Below are 17,574 nucleotides of genomic sequence, written 5' to 3'. Positions count from 1 at the left end.
GAACCTGACAGTAACAGCCTATCAGGTTTTTGGCTTCCATTCACACTCCCTGTGTTCTTTACACAGAAGCTGAGATTACCTTGGAAAGAAATAAATGACATTGGTCCACTCTGCCTACCTTTTTTTTCTATGGCTTCTGGTTGCCCTTGGGAAAAGCAAACACATGAACAAACTCCTTGCCTGATTTAGTTTGCTTCTACCTGAGGCTATAACCTCACCTCACACCCCCTTACTCTTGATTGTCTACTTGCTCTGGATCCTGAAGAAGTCAAGATTGTTCTCACCTCCAGGCTTCACCACTTGCTCATCTCTTGGGCTGGCATGCCTTTTCCCTTGCTCTTTGCATGACTTGCTCCTTCTTATCGTTCAGGTCTGCCCTTAAATGTGGCTCACTCAATGAAGTCTGCTTGGAGTTTTCTCCTCTTGGCACATAGTCTCTGTCCTCAGTTACTGTCTATCGCGTTACACTCGTTATCTCAAAGCTATCACGTAAAAGGCTGGAAATGATACTAGTGAAAATGCTTAGTGCAGGCTGGCGTTCAAAGGCAGAAGGGTCCGCAAGTTCATGGGTCCTTTGTTCTCTCAGTCCCTGTGGATAACCCCTGGTTATTTCCCCCTTTAAAGAAATTCTCTCATGCTATTTTTTTCTCCCATGTGAAATTGGCACAAGAGTGACTTTACAGTGTGAGATGCACTCTTTGGGCTATTTATGATGCACCAGGCATTCTGAACTGAGGTGTGGGTTCTTTGTCAGGTGGTGGGAAACTGTACCTGCCCAGAGGTTCCTTGCCCCATGGGAATTTGCAACAGTTTGGGAGCAGCCTCTGTCACTAAAGAGGGAGACCCTACCCTTAGATAAATCCATGCCAGGTTATTAGGAATGAGCCTCTGAGGTTATCCGTAGAAAAAATTTGCTTATTTCTTCTAACACTTAATACTTGTTTATTTATATGCTAACCCGGTTGTTGTCGATCTCTCCTACTAGAATGTTAGTCCCATTAGGGTAGTAACTCTGACCTTTTTTTTCTTTCTTTTCACTGTTTTATATTTATCTCATTTCCTGGAATGTAGCAGACCCTCCTCAAGGAATATTTGTTAAATGAATTGAACTGAATGATGTAGTATCTGAAATGCCAACAGAAGGGTGCTTTGTAAATAGGGCTAATATTAATGAGATTTTAAAATCAATACATTTATATTCCTGATCATCCCTTGTTTTGCATCGGTGTCTACTTACGTCAATCAATAGCATCTCCTGGTCTAGAACTAGGGACATCTCTGCTCTATGTTGAGGCTTAAAGTCAATGACAAGTCAATCATCCTCAAGTCCAAGATAAGTTGTAAGGGAAAAGGATTTTCTAAATTTAAAATTTTAAAAGCAATGCCTTGAGGTATTAGTGATGATTTTTACTCTAAAAATAGCATAGTTAGGTACAGGAAATAACATCAAAACAGAGTCTCCAAAACTGAAAAGGGAACTAAATCTTTAGGCAGGGACTAAGGTATTATGATGTCTGATCCCTGAGAAGGAGCTCAGCACCGCACTCCCCTAGGCCTTACGCTGTGCTGTTTTTAGGGATAATATTATAAAATCTCTGATGAGAAACCCAGGAAGATGAGAGGTAATGTGATTTTCCAGTGTGGTGCTTCTTTCCTGCCACACTCTGAATGGTGCAGAAGTTGCATATTCCCGTTTAAAAAGGAGGTGTCCAGGTGGGAATGCACCTCACATGGTTGTCCAGATGCCTTTGGCCTGTGAGGTCAAACAGTGATCCACATAGGGGCTCCTCTGTGTGTTTTGGCAGGATAAGGATAGACAAGAGGCCGGGGAGGACTGGAGGAAGCCTGGGGCTGAGCTAAGCCTGCTGTGGTATGTAGCAACCTAGTGACTGGAGGCAAATGGTTAAATTGGAACATGTTTGCCATTGGTAGGAGCAAAGCTAACTCCAGAGGGACTGAGCAGGGGCAGTCACGCCTCTTCAGCCACCAGAACACTCCATGTCCAGATAAGGTGGGCAGAGCAGACCCAGAAACGGTGTATGGACAAGAAACTCTTCCCTAACAGCCATAAAGCTCCTCAATCTTTGCCTGTATCCAGAGCATATAATGAGATGGTAGATAAAAAGTGACTCCTCAGACAGTAGAGATAGCTTGGTTAGTTTAAACTTTGACTTGTACTGAGTGGGAAATTAACTTGATGTTGCCATAAACTTCAAGACCAGGCAATACACTGCCAGCCTATTCCGGAGGCCATTGAACAGAAGGACTCATAGATCCAATCACACTCTTCATTTAATAGATGAAAGCACACAGCACGAAGCAAGGAGAGAATGACTGGGTAGATGAACACTTCAAAGTGACTTTGGAGAGGCTGCAGGTGAGAGACAAGGACCGCAATATCTGAATCCTGGGATCCATGATGTTCACATGTCCTGCCTGTCTGTAAGGACTGGCCTTCCCTGCTGATGATGGACTTAGGAGCACCAGAGTTGAAGTGCAAGCAAGAGGCCCGCAGATGGACGACACCTTGGGCCAACAACACACACTGGCTCTATGGAAAACATTCAGAGACAAGTACACCTTGTCAACAGTCGCAGCTTGCCAGATGACGGCTGACTAATTTCTACTTTATTTGTTTCTTGGGCAAAAGACACTTAGAGTCAGAATGAATGCCTCCAATAGGCAGCCAAATTAAGGCCTCATATTCTTGAAGTTTTCAGGTATGTTTAGTGCTTCTGTACAGTTAGCACCTTCTGAATACTTAGTGAGCAACAAATTCTTAGCACTCAGGCACTTCATGATTACTAGGTACCGTTGGCTTCTTCCATCCCCTCCTGTGTTCAGCACACACATGCCCTACAAACTAACCTGTTATCTATACTTAACATAACTGAAAATATTTCTATTATCAAAGATGAGTGAGTCTTACAACTCATCTTCAGTAATAGAAATGAATGTTCTCTAAAAGCAAATGTTCATTACAACTTGATAGCCTGTCTACTTGGAAGATAATTTTTGCATTAGAAGTAAATAAAATATCTCTGATTGACAAGTTTAAGATTTCCTTTGTCTTTTCTCCTGGGAATGAGAGGCCAAGAGATGGGTGAGAACTTTCATAGACAACAAAAGCAACCCGATTTTCTACTTCTGAGCTGTAGTATAGAGTCAACAGAGCACTTTGCAGAGCTCAATGGTGTTTTTACTCACTCTCTTGCATTTATCTCTTTCAAATCTTGCCCCCTTCCCCCACTTGGTGGTGACAGTCAATCCCAGCTCTAGACATATCAGCTGTTCTAGCTTTGCCTCTAACTATGCAAGGAAACACTCTCCCCCGCATTTGGAGGGTGAACTGAGGCTCTCTGATCTTACATGCACAGGCAACTGCCTCCTCACATTGCTCACGTATTGGGCTGCCTCCTTCCAGAATGAAGAAATGAAAGCATTCTGTCAAGGGAAAAGGTGAGAAGCCCTGGAACAGTTTTCTGCTACTGTATTGGGGGTGATGAGCCAGGATCTGTGGAGAGAATGCTTATTCTGAAAGGGGCTCAAGCTGGATTTCTGCAAGGAGGCAAGAGTGCCAGGTCTGGGGAGTAGTAGCACAAAACGTAGAGAAAAGTAGACTTTACCCTTCAATGTCAAGCATTGCCTACACAATTGCACCAAAGGCCAGTCTGAACTGTCTGTGAGTGGGAGTAAGATCATATTAAATTGCAGGTAAGATCAATTCGCTTCAGAGCACTTCAGTGACCCCCTGTCTAAGGGACAAAATCCAGATTCCTAATGAGAACACAGCTGGTCTTCTCTAATCTGATCTCACTCTGACTTTGTGGCCATTTTCCCTGGCACAATCCTCTCAACAGCCCCACAGGGCTACCGGCCCTTCCCAAAACCCCAGAACAAGGTGATGTCTCTGATATTCTGGTCATATTGCTTTCTCTGTCTAGAATGCATTTCTCCATCTCTCCCTGCCCTTTTCCACCTGTAAAATTCTCTGCTGTCTACCACTCTTGCAAGAGCCAGTATCACAACTCTTGGAATAGCTTGCATAGCAGTAAACTGGAAAATGTCTCTCTGTCTGTTGTAAATTCATCTGAAGGCAGAAACTGTATCTTAACTCATCTCCAAAGCTCGAGAACCACAAGTAGCTGCCTGCACAGGGTAATTAAATTAATTAATTCAATTGATTTATTAATCCATATGGAGCTGTTGCTGCAAGAGGTCACATCCTATGCTCTGGTAAGGGCTCTTACATCCCAAGACACATTCCTTGCTGATGAATACAGATTTACCATGCTGGGACCGCTGACCTATTTTACTTCCCTCAGTGGAAAGTAAAAAGGCTCAGCTCCCGACAGTTCCTTGGCTGGTGATGTAGTAATAGAACATCATGTCAAAGTCCAAGAAATTGAATTGCACTCAACCATGGTGGGTGACATGCACAATTAAGGATGCTTATAATTAGCATTTGTGAACACAGTTTTAGATTAAACAGTTATTAAGAGGAGCTCATGAGATTCGAGGGCATCACTTGGTTTCCTTTTTTCTGGCTAATACTCTTTTTTTATGCTGGAAATCAATTAAGCATGAGGAGCAAAGAGGGAAAATTATACATTTGACAATGTGTTTCCTTTAATGAAGACAAAGCAAGAATGGAAGGGAAAAATGCAATATTCATCTGATTCATGGCTTAGTTGTTATTTGTAAAGAGATAATTACTTATTTGTAATCAAATGGACACTTTTTAAAATATTTTAGAACAAAAAATATTGTTTCAGTACAATGACAAACAACATTTTCAAAATGTAAAACAGAGCTTTCCATTGATAGTCTTTGTGAAATTCAATTATAGAGAGAGAGTTCATTGTGTATTGGAAAACTTTGATGTTGGAGGAGTTCAAAGCACAGCGTAGATGAATCATATAAACTAGGAAAAAGATTTGCAATGCTGCTCTTTATTTTAGGATCCTGATGTTTTTGCCTGTTTCTATAGCTAAGAAGTGTGCTGTCCAAAAAAGGGTGCATCTTCCAGCCCTCCCTGACAGTCAACCATTAGGCCTGTGGCCTACCAGTAGGTTTTATCAGATGTTAAATAGCAAATGCTTCTAGAAGGGTCCACCTTTATAATTAATATTTTAACATGAATTTCCAAAATTGAAGCCCAACTGGAATGGTTAATAGTTGGCAAGGATTCAGTGGAGCCTAAAGCATAAGTTAGGGTGATCTACTTATCATGTATTCATCCACTGAGTAAGTGAGTCTGTGGTGTCTGTGTGTGTGTGTATTTGGGTTTAATGCTGGCTTAGCCCTTTCTTATATAAATGCTGTTTTACAAGAGACAATACAGCATGTTGTATAAAAGCACAAGCTTTGCAATCTGTCAGATTGATGTTTGCACACTAGCTCTGTCTTTTATTAGGTAAGAGATGGACATTCCTCAATAAGATCATATTTTTAGTAGAGTGCCTGCTATATAACACACCTCAGTAAATGCTTGTTGTTATTATTGCAAAAAAAATGTCTTGATCTCTCTAGCATTCTTCAAAGGTCGTTCTTCAAGCATAGGGTCTGGATGATCAATATTTCTGCCATTCTAGTTATGACCTCTCAAATTGGACAAGATGCTAGAGTGATGACTGGCCACTGGCTCCAGTCGTTTGCTCTCTGTTGATCTCCTGTTCCCTCGCCAGTGGATGCCAGGGGCTGCCACATCAGAAGACTATCATTTAAGTACTGAACCCCCATGATATGTGAACTGCTCTGAGAGCAATCTCTACAAAATATTTTGAGTGTACGTTCTGAGACAATCAGGAAATGTTTTCAGGAGTAGGTAGTCTTTGAAAAGAAACTTCAGTCTTTTTAACAGCTCTGATTGCTTTTTTGTGATTATTTAATAAGTATCCAGTAAAAGTAATTAGAAGGTCAAAAAAAAAAAAAAAAAGCATACAGAGCTGAAGGAAAGTTTGGATGAACTACAGCAGGGTCTTATCTTGTAATTAAGTCACAGGCTTGCTCATCTCAGGGGCTAGAGGATGCCAGGCCCTGAGAGACAGAGCAGCGGGAATCTAGGCACTTACAGCAGGGAAGGCAGCGAAGGGATCACCCTCTGGGCTGCTGACATGAGAGGCCCATGAGATAGCCCTGACATGTCAACTTCTGGGTCATGCACACATAGTGTCTGCAGCAGGGAAGAACTACCAGCTGAGGAAGTCTTCTCCAGATCACTCCTTTCCTGCTATCCCTTTGGTGACTAGAATAACTTAAAGTCCTTGTGATATAATTTGGATATTTGTCCCCATCCAAATCACATGTTGAATTGCAATTCCCAGTGCTGGAGGTAGGGCCTAGTGGGAGGTGTTTAGATCATGGGGTTGGATCCCTCATGGATTGGTGCTGTCTTCATGACAGTGAGTGAATTCTACTTTTATTTTACTTCATTTTTTTTGAGATGGAGTCTGGCTCTGTCGCCCAGGCTGGAGTGCAGTGGTGCCATCTCGGCTCACCGCAACCTCCGCCTCCCAGGTTCACGCCATTCTCCCACCTCAGCCTCAGGAGTAGCTGGGACTACAGGCACCCACCACCACATCCCACTAATTTTTTGTATTTTTAGTAGAGACAGGGTTTCACCGTGTTAGCCAGGATGGTCTCCATCTCCTGACCTCGTGATCCACCCGCCTCGGCCTCCCAAAGTGCTGGGATTACAGGCGTGAGCCACCGCGCCCAGCTGACAGTCAGTGAACTCTTGTAAGATCTAGTCATTTAAAAGTATGTGGCACCTCCTTCCCGCTACTGTCTCTCTCTTGCTCCTCCTCTGGCCATGTGATGTGCCTGCTTCCCCTTTTCCTTATGCCATGATTGTAAGCTTCCTGAGGCCTCCACTGAAGCCAAGCAAATGTCAGCACCATGCTTGTAAAGCCTGCAGAACTGTAAGCCAATTAAACCTCTTTATAAGGTAACCAGACTGAAGTATTTCTTTACAGCAATGCAAGAATGGCCTAATACACCTGGCAAGCAGGAATTTTTGTCTTAGGCATGAAGAGGCCTGTGTTCTGAGCCTGGACCATGGATGGAATTATGATTTAGATTAGGGAAACCCCTAGCTGCCTGTATAGGATTGTGCTTGGTACCCAGATAGGTGGCTTAGAGGCAGCCCTTCCAGAAAAATTCCTGGCTCATAAGTTAGAAAAACTAAGGAGACTGGTTGGAAAAAGAGGATCTAGCTATACCACCAGCAAGGTGCACCCTAAGAGCCCTGACTCAGAAATGATTTGAAGTCATCGGAAGGATGTGGGGTCTGGGGTAATTTCTGCTCTAATAACCAGAGGAAGGTAGGGGCTTTGTTTTCTGGAAGTCCAAGTGTGCAGACAGGATTTTGCCTGGAGTCAGCAGGCAATGTTGAGGACAGAGACATTTTTGTGCTACCTTCCGTTTAGCCTACTCATTTGCCATGTGGATGGCATTAAATAAATAAATAAATGTGCGTCTGTGTCCCTAGACTCAGTTGTAGCAATTGCCTGGCCTCAGCCCCTTCCTACCCGTCTTACTTCCACCTCTGTTCTATGTCACCTTGGCTTCTAGCTCTGTTGCCTATGGTTTTCTTTTTCACCATGTTATGATCCCTCTTACCTGGCCTCAGGAACTAGCTTCCAACACCTGACCACTGCGGAAAGTACCTTTCAGTCCTACTCTGCTCTTGGGAACCATGCCTGTGTGTCTGCCTTGTCACATTGTCACCCTCAGGGAACCACACAGGTGCAGGTGGGAAGTCAGTTAGCATGAACTCCAAGAGTGCCAATAGGAATGAAGAGAAGAGGGGAGGAAATATGGGGTGCATGTCAAATTTAGGGTTGGCAGGATGGGATGATGACTTGGATACTGAGGCTGAGGGAAACTGAGGAAGTTAAGGATTACTCAGAATTTGCAAGTGTGTTTTGAATTCTTACCATGTGCCCCTTCCTAAGTTAGGTCATGCCTTGGAAAAGATAGGGAAGAGGAAGAGTCAATCTCTGTTTTTGAAGAACATGGCCTTATTTGGAAAAAGAAATTGACAGTAGGCAGAAATATAGTATAGTGCGTATCAATATGCAGAGTGTGTTGGTAGCAATTTTATTGGCTGATGGTAACAGAATAGCAAATGGGTTGGGAAGGATTTTGGTTGGCTTAAAAAGTACTGGCTTGGAATTAAGAGCTGTGGGTTTGGGTTCTAAAAGTTGTTTAAGACCTTGGGCAAGTCACTTCCTCCCTCTTAGATTTATTTCTTTATTGTTATAACAAAGAGATTCAACTGGATGTTATTAAAGCTACTGCTTTCTGTGTGTAAGAGCTTTATGAATGTTATTGCATTTATTTTTTCAAAATGACAGATAATTTTATCACATTTTACAGACACAAGAATCTACCATAAAAATTAACATGACTTACGTGAGGTGGTTGGGCCAAGATGCGGATCAGGTCTGTCTGGTTCAAAGCTCACGTATGTTTCTACTATGCTTTCCTGTGCCTTTCTATAAAAACAAATAAAATGAAGGAGTGGTCTATGACTGAAAAGTGCTCAACGACTATGGGAAGATGAATAACTAGAAAACATTGTGCATCTGGTAAATCAGTGCAAAACACAAGTCTGCAGTGAGAGGGGTATATATGGTGGGAAGTGGGTAGTGAGAGGAGATGAGAAGATCAAGGAAAAGCAGAGGGAAGAGATGACATTTCATCATGGCCTTGAAGACAAGTGACATTTTGAAGGCCAGGGCAGGGAAAACTTCCAGGCAGCATAAACAGTGGAAGAAAAAAATGCAGAGTGTGGACACACCTGTGTGGCTGTGGTGGAGAGGCAGAGTGTCTGGGACACAGTGAGTTCGGAAGAAGACCTGGGGGTGAAGTTCACAGGGTTGCAGGCTACTCGCCTTCCGGGTGTGGGATCCCTGATCCACACTCCCAGCCCTTCAATTGCACAAAGCACAGGTACTGGCCCCACCCTGCCTCTGTCCCCTGGAGGACACTGTTACTTAGCTACACAGCGCTGGTAAGAAAGGCAGGAGGGCAAGGATTCAATAGTTTGCCTGCCTGGCACCCAGTTGTAGCCCAGCCTTGTTTCTGACACTGGTCTCCTACTTCTTGTCCTATTGCCCCACACTCTGTGACACAGCTGACCCCTGTGTGCTTTCGTGATGACCTGACCCTGGCAGTGATGGAAACCTTAGATATTTGTGCTCAACCTGAGAAGTCCTGTGAAATAACCAGTTAAGAATGTTAGGCCTGTTGCAGCCAGGAGCCCTGGGTGATGGCACAGGCTGTTCTGCTGTAGATCCTTTTTGTGACCTCGGACAAGACTTTCAGTCTCTACCTCCACCTGCTCCCAAGAGAGTCAGAACCTACCTGATCTCCTTCAGAGGGATATTTTGAAAATGGAATGAGATAACATGTAGACTTAAGACAGATCTGGGATTGAGATTTGGGGTTACACAGGTTCTCCTTCTTTATAATTTGGTTGGAGATTAAGTCAGTTCAAATAAAAATGAGAATATAAGAGATTTCTGGGAAAAAAAAAAAAGTCCAGTTCGGATAGAATCCTGTATTTCTCAGAAGTAAACACAAGAGGGTGCTATAAGCCTGTCATAACGCTAGTGCAGGCCTAGGACTTTCTGATTTTTTTTTTTTTCTTGTTTTTTTTTGAGAGGGAGTCTCGCTCTGTCACCCAGGCTGGAGTGCAATGGTGTAATCTCGGCTCACTGCAACCTCTGCCTCCCAGGTTCAAGCGATTCTCCTGCCTCAGCCTCCTGAGTAGCTGGGATTATAGGCACGAGCCACCACGCCTGGCTAATTTTTGTATTTTCAGTAGACATGGGGTTTCACCACGTTGGCCAGGCTGGTCTCGAACTTCTGACCTCAGGTGGTCCACCCACCTCACCCTCCCAAAGTGCTGGGATTACAGGCGTGAGCCACCGCGCCTGGCCCCTTTCTCATTTTAATGCTAGCTTAGATTTCTGTGCCACCCTGCTTTACTGATGATTTCCAAGTAAGAGTTCACAAGGTCAAGTTTATTAGAGGAGTATCATCTGGACTCAGTCTGATTCTGACCTTGTGCCATACTTCTAAGAAGTGGGCTGAAGACTTCTTTCCACTTCTAAATCTGAGATCCCTGTTTTCCTTCACGTACCTGAATCTCTGTCCATCTGATAATTGACAGAAAACTTTGCTGAAGGAGGTCTCGTGACTTACACAGGACAGGGGAGAGAGAAGGATTCAAGATCTAGAATCAAGCCCTGTGGTGGTGGCAGGTCAGAGATTGGAAGATAGAACATCGGCAGTACTGAGAGATGGCCAAGTTTGGGCAATTGAAGCTGAGGTTGTGCAGTATAGGCCGGACTTTCCTTCCACACAGAGGAACCAAGACAGCAGCAAATGGTCCCAGCTGTCCTGATGGAGGTAGGAGCCAAGGTGGACTTGGATTCAGGGTGGAGGCAAGTCTAGAGTGAACAGGCTGTTGCTATCAGTTCTACTTGCTAATGGCATCAGGTATACAGTAATGGTATCAGTAAGTTACAGTGCCCTGGCTTCCAATTAGGCTGGGGAGCCTAGCAGGACGATGGCAAGTTCCCATTCTTGGGAGGAAATCTGAGTCCAGGCAAGTTATCAGAGCAGAAAAATAGGGCAAGAGGACTGAGCTCACAGAACTGAAGACCAACAAGCTCTGTTGGGCCTCAATTTGAACCCTGGGTTATAATGGCTGAACAGAACCAAGAGAACGGAGCTCATAGCATGGCAACCTATGAGCTGCAAACACAGCCTCCCTCCTTTTATTATGTATTGTCTGTAGCTGCTTTTTCTGCCACAGAGTTCAGTAGTTGCAACAGGGATGATATGGTGTGTGATCTAAAATATTAATATCTGGTCCTTTATGGAAAAAATATTCTATCCCATGGTCTAGGCTAGATCTCCCTTTTAGGATGAGGATATTGATTCTCAGAGCAGTGAAGGGGCCAGGCCAGAAGAAAACAGATGAGGTAGACCTCGGGTCACCCGGAGAGTGCTGTGTCTTTATGCTCCTGCCTCACTCTTGCCTGCTGGACACATCTCATCTCCCGCATGTATTTGAATGACAAGTGTCATGTTTTCCAAGAAAGGAAGTTGGCCCCAACTCTGAAAGCATTTGGGGCTTCTGCAAGTGAGTGAGGAGGGTGTGTGCGCGCGTAGCTTGTGTTTTATCATGCTGCGTACCTCCTCCTGATGTCTATCCCCTTCCCTGTAGTGTGGCCAGTGTCTCTCCTCTTATGCCAAGGTGGCCATATCTGCCAGGTGTTATTCTCAAGCACCTGAAGGCTGAAGAATAGGGCATGCTTTCTCTTTATTTTATGGTTTAAAAATGTTTAGATTGTATATATTGAAGGTGTACAACATAATGTTTTGGTATACATAGACCTAGCGAAGTGATTATCACAGCCAAACAAATTAACATAGCCATCTTCCTACAGAGTTACCTTTTGATGTCTGGTGAAAGCACCTGAAATCTACTCTTGCCAAATTTCCATGATTTGTTTTTCAACTAGGATGTGTGAACTTCCATTTCCAAGGAAAGAAGCTGTAGGTGGAGTCAAAACCTCAGGAAGGATTAGAAGATGCAGTGAGGGCTGGCATGGTGGCTCACGGTGTAATCCCACCACTTTGGGAGGCTGAGGCGGGTGGATCACTTGGGTCTAGGAGTTCAAAACTAGCAAAAAAGTTAGAGACCATGGCAAAACTCCATGTCTACAAAAAATACAAAAATAGCCAGGTGTGGTGCCCATGCTCATAATCCCAGCTACTAGGGAGGCTGAAGTAGGAGCATCACTTGAGCCTGGGAGGCAGAGGTTGCAGTGAGTCAACACCATGCCACTATATTACAGCCTGGGCAACAGGGTGAGACCTTGTCTCAAGAAAAAAAAAAAAAAAAAAAAAAAGATTCAGCAATGCAGTGAAGAGAAAATAAGACATTGCATGGTGCTCCCAAAGGATTCCTGCAACTCAGATTTAGCACAATGCCAGTCTATACTCATGCACCTTATCTTCTGTTTCTTTAATTACCCAAGAAAGGAGAAAGGAGCAGCAGGCTGAAGGCTTGCAGTTCAGATTAATTACAGTGACATTTGTTTACTCCACTTTAGATAGAGGCTGTGATATTCTGGTGATGCCCAGGACACATGGGTGATGGTAATAACGTAATTGTTATCCAAGGGGAGGACCTGGCCAGGAATGAAGGAGATGGTTTTATTGACTTGTCTCCTTGGGCCTTTAACTTCCTTTTACACACATATATTTTTTAATCCAGTGATAAATCTTTGTTCTACATTTACTAGTGGTTTTATTGATTTATCAGAGACAGTTTGTGAGAATTATAGTCCATATTTGGCTCAGGGTAAAGCAAAACCTCTAACATAAATTATTAACCACTCATACTCTTCACATCTGAGGCTGCGGCAGATGTCCAGAGAGGACCTCCCTGACACTGTGCCTTGAGTGTTTGGATGACCACTTAGAGGAGTTTCTGAGGGATGCTCTGGTGGAGGATGTGCAGATGGACTTACTACTACTTAGAGAATCTCCCAAATTTAAGATGCTGTGATTCTTCTGTGTTTTACAGGAAAATAATGCAACTTGACCTTCAGGCCCCCAAATCAATGCAGCTTATTGATGTAAGAATTCAAAATAAGCAAATCAACAAGCTTTGGACCTCAACAACCCTTGGAGCAGCCCTCCTTTAAAAAATCTCTTTAACATTTTTCAAATTTATTTTTTAATTGACAGATATAATTATATGTATCTATTGTGGACAACATGATGTTTTGAAGTATATAGACTGTATATTATGGAATAGTTAAATCTAGCATTACCTCACATGGTTATTTTTTACATAGCTCAGAGTCAAATGTTCACTAAGTGCCTTTGTGTGGCAGCAAAGCCTATTCATCTAGTCTATTTGCTGAAACAAAATACATCAAATGTGTTGCCTTCTTTTAACTATTTATTTGATTGAGTTTTTTTTTTTTTTCCTTATGAAAGAATCTAAAGGAAAGTTGAATTTGTCTCTATTCCAGCTCCTTGTGTAGTTAAGAGACCAAAGGGTGGAGACAGCAGAGGGCTAGGGACATAAGAATAGTTTGTTGTTGTTGTTTTTGTTTTTTGTTTGTTTGTTTTTTGACAGAGTCTCGCTCTGTTGCCCAGGCTGGAGTGCAGCAGTGCGATCTTGGCTCACTGCAACCTCTGCCTCCTGGGTTCAAGCTATTCTCCTGCCTCAGTCTCCCCAGTCACTGGGACAGCAGGCGCCCGCCACCACGCCTGGCTAATTTTTTGCATTTTTAGTAGAGATGGGGTTTCACCGTGTTAGCCAGGCTGGTCCTGATCTCATGATCCACCTGCCTCAGACTCCCAAAGTGCGGGATTACAGGCATGAGCCACTGTGCCCAGCAAGAATAGTTTTCTTAAAACATATTTTAACATGTGAATAATTCTTATGAATAAATTCCTTATACTTTCCAAAAATAGATATTCAAATTTTTTTAATTGAGGGAGAAATACCAACCGCCGTTCAAAAGTGTGAAACAGGCACAAAATTATTGGATGTCGGTAAAATTTGTACAGTTGAGACTGTTTGATTTTATCTAACAATTAACGTGTTCTGGTGTTACCTTTATTCTCTCCCTGATAGCATTAAGCTTTATTTTTCTATTACTATTACCATTATCATTATTGTTTAATATCTTAGGGATTCCACTAATCAGTCCCCAGGTTTTAGACTTCATCAAGTAGAAAAGGACACAGGAGGAGTCAAATAGATGTGGTTTCAAATCGGGAGATGGGAGTGGAAGCGGGGAGAGGATGAAGATGGAGCTTAATGATAAACACCAAGACATGATGTCCAGGAGAAGGGTGCTGGCTCTGAGATGACAGCAGAAAGTGGAGTGGGTGTCAAAGCAGCTGGGAAGGAGGAGGGAGACCCAGAACTGCAGACAGGGCGCTTCCACAGGAACAGTTGGTGGCTGCTCACAGCAGTGGTCTAGGCGGCCCTCTTCTGGAGGCCAGATCCCCAGTCCTCTAAGGGCTGGAGGTGCTTGGCTTGGGACAGAAGCCGCTGGAAAGAAAGACAGTTTATTCCATGAAGCCAGGGTGCACAGTAGCCTGTGGGATACGGACAAGGCTCTGTGGGGCTGGGTGAGGCACAAGAGACTCCTGCAGCCTCTTCCCTTCCCCTGGTGGCTGGGAGAGCAGCTCCATGGGGCCTCACTGGAGGTTCTTTAGCCATAACTAGGCTAAGAGGACATGCACCCCCTTAGGATAAGCCAAATAGAGCTTCCTTCCAAATCAAATCGTAGCTTTCATTTTCTCTTCCACAAGAAGGGGAAAACAATAGTAATGGACTCATAGGTTTAGTCAATGAATATTTCTTTTTTTTTTTTTTCCTGCCACAATATTTTTAATTACGTACAAAGGTCTGACATGGCACCCAGGGGCCCATTTCACCCACTGCTCTGTTTGGCCGCCAGTCTTTTGTCTCTCTCTTCAGCAATGGTGAGGCGGATACCCTTTCCTCGGGGAAGAGAAATCCACGGTTTGTTGCCCTTGCCAATAACAAAAATGTTGGAAAGTCGAGTGGCAAAGCTGTTGCCATTGGCATCTTTCACGTGAACCACGTCAAAAGATCCAGGATGCCTCTCTCTGTTGGTGATCACACCAATTCTTCCCAGGTTAGCACCTCCAGTCACCATACACAGGTTACCAGTGTCGAACTTGATGAAATCAGTAATCTTGCCAGTCTCCAAATCAATCTGAATGGTATCATTCACCTTGATGAGGGGATCGGGGTAGCGGATGGTGCGGGCATCATGAGTCACCAGATGAGGGATTCCTTTTGTGCCCACAAAGATCTTTCTCACTTTGCATAACTTGTACTTGGCCTCCTCAGGTGTAATACGATGTACAGCAAAGCGACCCTTGGTGTCATAGATGAGACGGAAATTCTCTCCCGTCTTGTCAATGCTGATGACATCCATGAATCCAGCAGGGTAGGTTATATCAGTTCGGACCTTGCCATCGATCTTAATTAAGGCTGCATGCAAATCTTCTTTACTTCATCTCCTGTCAGGGCATACTTAAGTCTGTTCCTTAGGAAAATGATGAGGGGGAGACACTCTCTCAACTTGTGGGGACCGGTGGATGGACGAGGAGCAAACACACCGGTCAATTTATCCAGCATCCAATGCTTTGGAGCTGCTACCCGCTTCAGATGCTTCTTGGGACCACGAGCCATGGCTGCGTTAGGCAAGGAAAGAGAATGAATATTTCTTAAGCAGGTAAAATCATGAGTACAGACACAAAATGAATTTGTCTCACATTTTACCTAGCTCATTAAGTAAGGGAGAGAGGAAGATATTACAAGAGGTTTAAAGAAGAAAGAAAAAAAAAAAAACAGGGTTATTTACAGATTTATAAAATGGCTCCAAGATTATGAAGGAGCAGACAGACCCCTCTTAGATTCTCAATAAGAACCAGAAGGGCATGCTCTAGTTTTTCAGTGAAGCACACAATTTTCCCTGGAGTTGGTTTTGAGGATTAAGAGTTCTTGCAGGTGGGCATTTAGGATGTTATAAGCCAAGGGAGGCATTGACCAAAAGAGTTGGTATCTTTTGCGAAAACTGGAAGTGGACAGAGAAGGGCATCCCCTGAGGCTGGAAGAGGAGGATGAAAGAAGTATGTCACTCAGGTTTTTAGGACGGTAAGATATATATCCTAATGACTAACGCATGCCACACACCTCTCATGTGTCAGGCGTTGTTGTCAACTTTTCATGAAAATTACATTTCATCTTCCCAGCAGCCCTGTAAGGAAGGAGGCACTAGCATAGCATTTTACAGGTGAGCGCACGGATATCCCGGGATGTCAGTGGATTGATTTCCTAGGGGTGGCGATGTCGAAACAGCAGTTCAGGATGGCGCCTCCTGGGGTCAGAAAGCGAAGTTTGGGGACAGACGACGACGGCCGGGACCCGTGCTGGCGCTACTAGAGAACTAGGGAGGGCCCAAATGAGGGCGCTACAGTGGGGACCCGGCTCAGGGCGCGGGCGCCAGCACCTGAGAAGAGTCGACAAGAGGGAACCCTGGGGAGCCCCAGAAGCCGGCGAGCCGGGCAGGGGTCAAGAACAGCTCACCCCGTTGTATTAGAGAGGGGACTCTATAACACTTTCCTCTAGGGCAAGAGACTGAGGACCCTCGGACGTCTATAGCAGAATTAGGGCTCCTGGGAAGGGCAGGTTAGAGCATCCCTGAGGGGTTTAGAATAGAAAGTTGGAAGACAGCAGGGAGAGCAAGCAGCAGGGAGAAGCCGGGTTCTTGAAACTACGGAGAAGAGGGGAGAATGGGGCTGGGGGACAGCATTTGAGTGCACCTGAGATAGGTCACAGTGTGAGTCAGGGACGAGAAGGTAGATCTTGGAACCTGGTAAAGCAAGGGTCCTCTATCCCCCGGCGATAGCAAGGGCACCGATGCGGAGACGTTGGCTGGAGGCGGAGCGCACCCCATGAGCCCCTAGCAGCATGGGCTCCGGACCAGCAACCGGACCTGTCCAGGGACCTAGACGCAGAGCGGGCGGTACGCGAGGGGGCCTAGGACAGATGCGACATCACAGGGAGTTTTGGAGCCGGTGTCGGGCATACGAGATGGTGGTGTTCCGGAGCCCCGAGGCGCGGAGACGGGCGCAGGGGGCTCAGAGGGGAGCCCACGCCTCTGCGGAAGGACAGAGAGCGGACCCGAGACCCTCGTCTCAGGTGTCTCGAGTGACAGCTGGCGGCAGAGGGCTGTGAGCTGGAGGGCAGCGTAAACAGCAGCGCGTCTGAGGGGAGGCAGGTGGGTCCTAGGCCGCCTTCCCTGGGAAGGGATGGGCAGGCATTTTGCTCAAGTGACAAGGTGTGGAGGGCTGCGGGGCGGGGACTCAGCTCCTCGGAGTCTCCGATATGGACTTGACAGTCGTCAGGGACATTTCTTAGTGAGTTGCGGCAGGTAGTGGCTGACACCGAGACGCTAGCTAGACTCGGCGGCTAAGAAGAGTGGGGAAACCAGTGCCTTTGGCCCTGCGGAGGTGCGGGTTCTATGGGGCCGGAAAGGAAACAAAGGGCCTTTAGAGTGGGGACCTGGGGAGCAGAATATGGGGTGGGGCTTGGAGAAGCACAGGATAGACTCTTGGGGCTCGGAGAGATGGAAACTTTGGGAATTCAGAAGAGAATTGGTCAAGCGCAGCACAGTCCTTCCAGGGCGCTTAGAGCCACAGAATGGACCGCCGGGTTTCAGGGCCCCCTCTGGTGGCCGTTTGGTAAAGCGCAGAAGTAATTCCAATGCTCAAATGTTAAAAGAGTCAAATAACTTTTTTAGAAAGAGATTGGGAGACACACGGAAAAAAGAACAACGATACAGGACTAAAGAGATGAAGACTGGCTGGGAGTGGTGACTCACACCTGTAATCCCAGCACTTTGGGAGGCTGAGATGAGTGGATCACCTGAGGTCAAGAGTTCGAAACTAGCCTGGCCAACATGTTGAAACCCCGTCTCTACTAAA

General features: G+C 45.1%; 1 pseudogene across 1 annotated transcript; it reads right to left on the bottom strand.

The window, feature by feature from the left end:
• Positions 1-14,414: 14,414 nt before the first annotated feature.
• Positions 14,415-15,319, bottom strand: LOC117062091 (annotated as a pseudogene). The gene has a single exon (XR_004428212.1). The product of XR_004428212.1 is annotated as a 40S ribosomal protein S4, X isoform-like (transcript).
• Positions 15,320-17,574: the final 2,255 nt, after the last annotated feature.

Source organism: Trachypithecus francoisi, unplaced genomic scaffold (assembly GCF_009764315.1).
Source record: "Trachypithecus francoisi isolate TF-2019V2 unplaced genomic scaffold, Tfra_2.0 Lachesis_group17, whole genome shotgun sequence".
Classification (NCBI taxonomy): Eukaryota; Metazoa; Chordata; class Mammalia; order Primates; family Cercopithecidae; genus Trachypithecus; species Trachypithecus francoisi.
The sequence above is the reverse complement of the archived record's forward strand: the minus strand, read 5'-3'. Positions and strand labels throughout refer to the sequence as shown.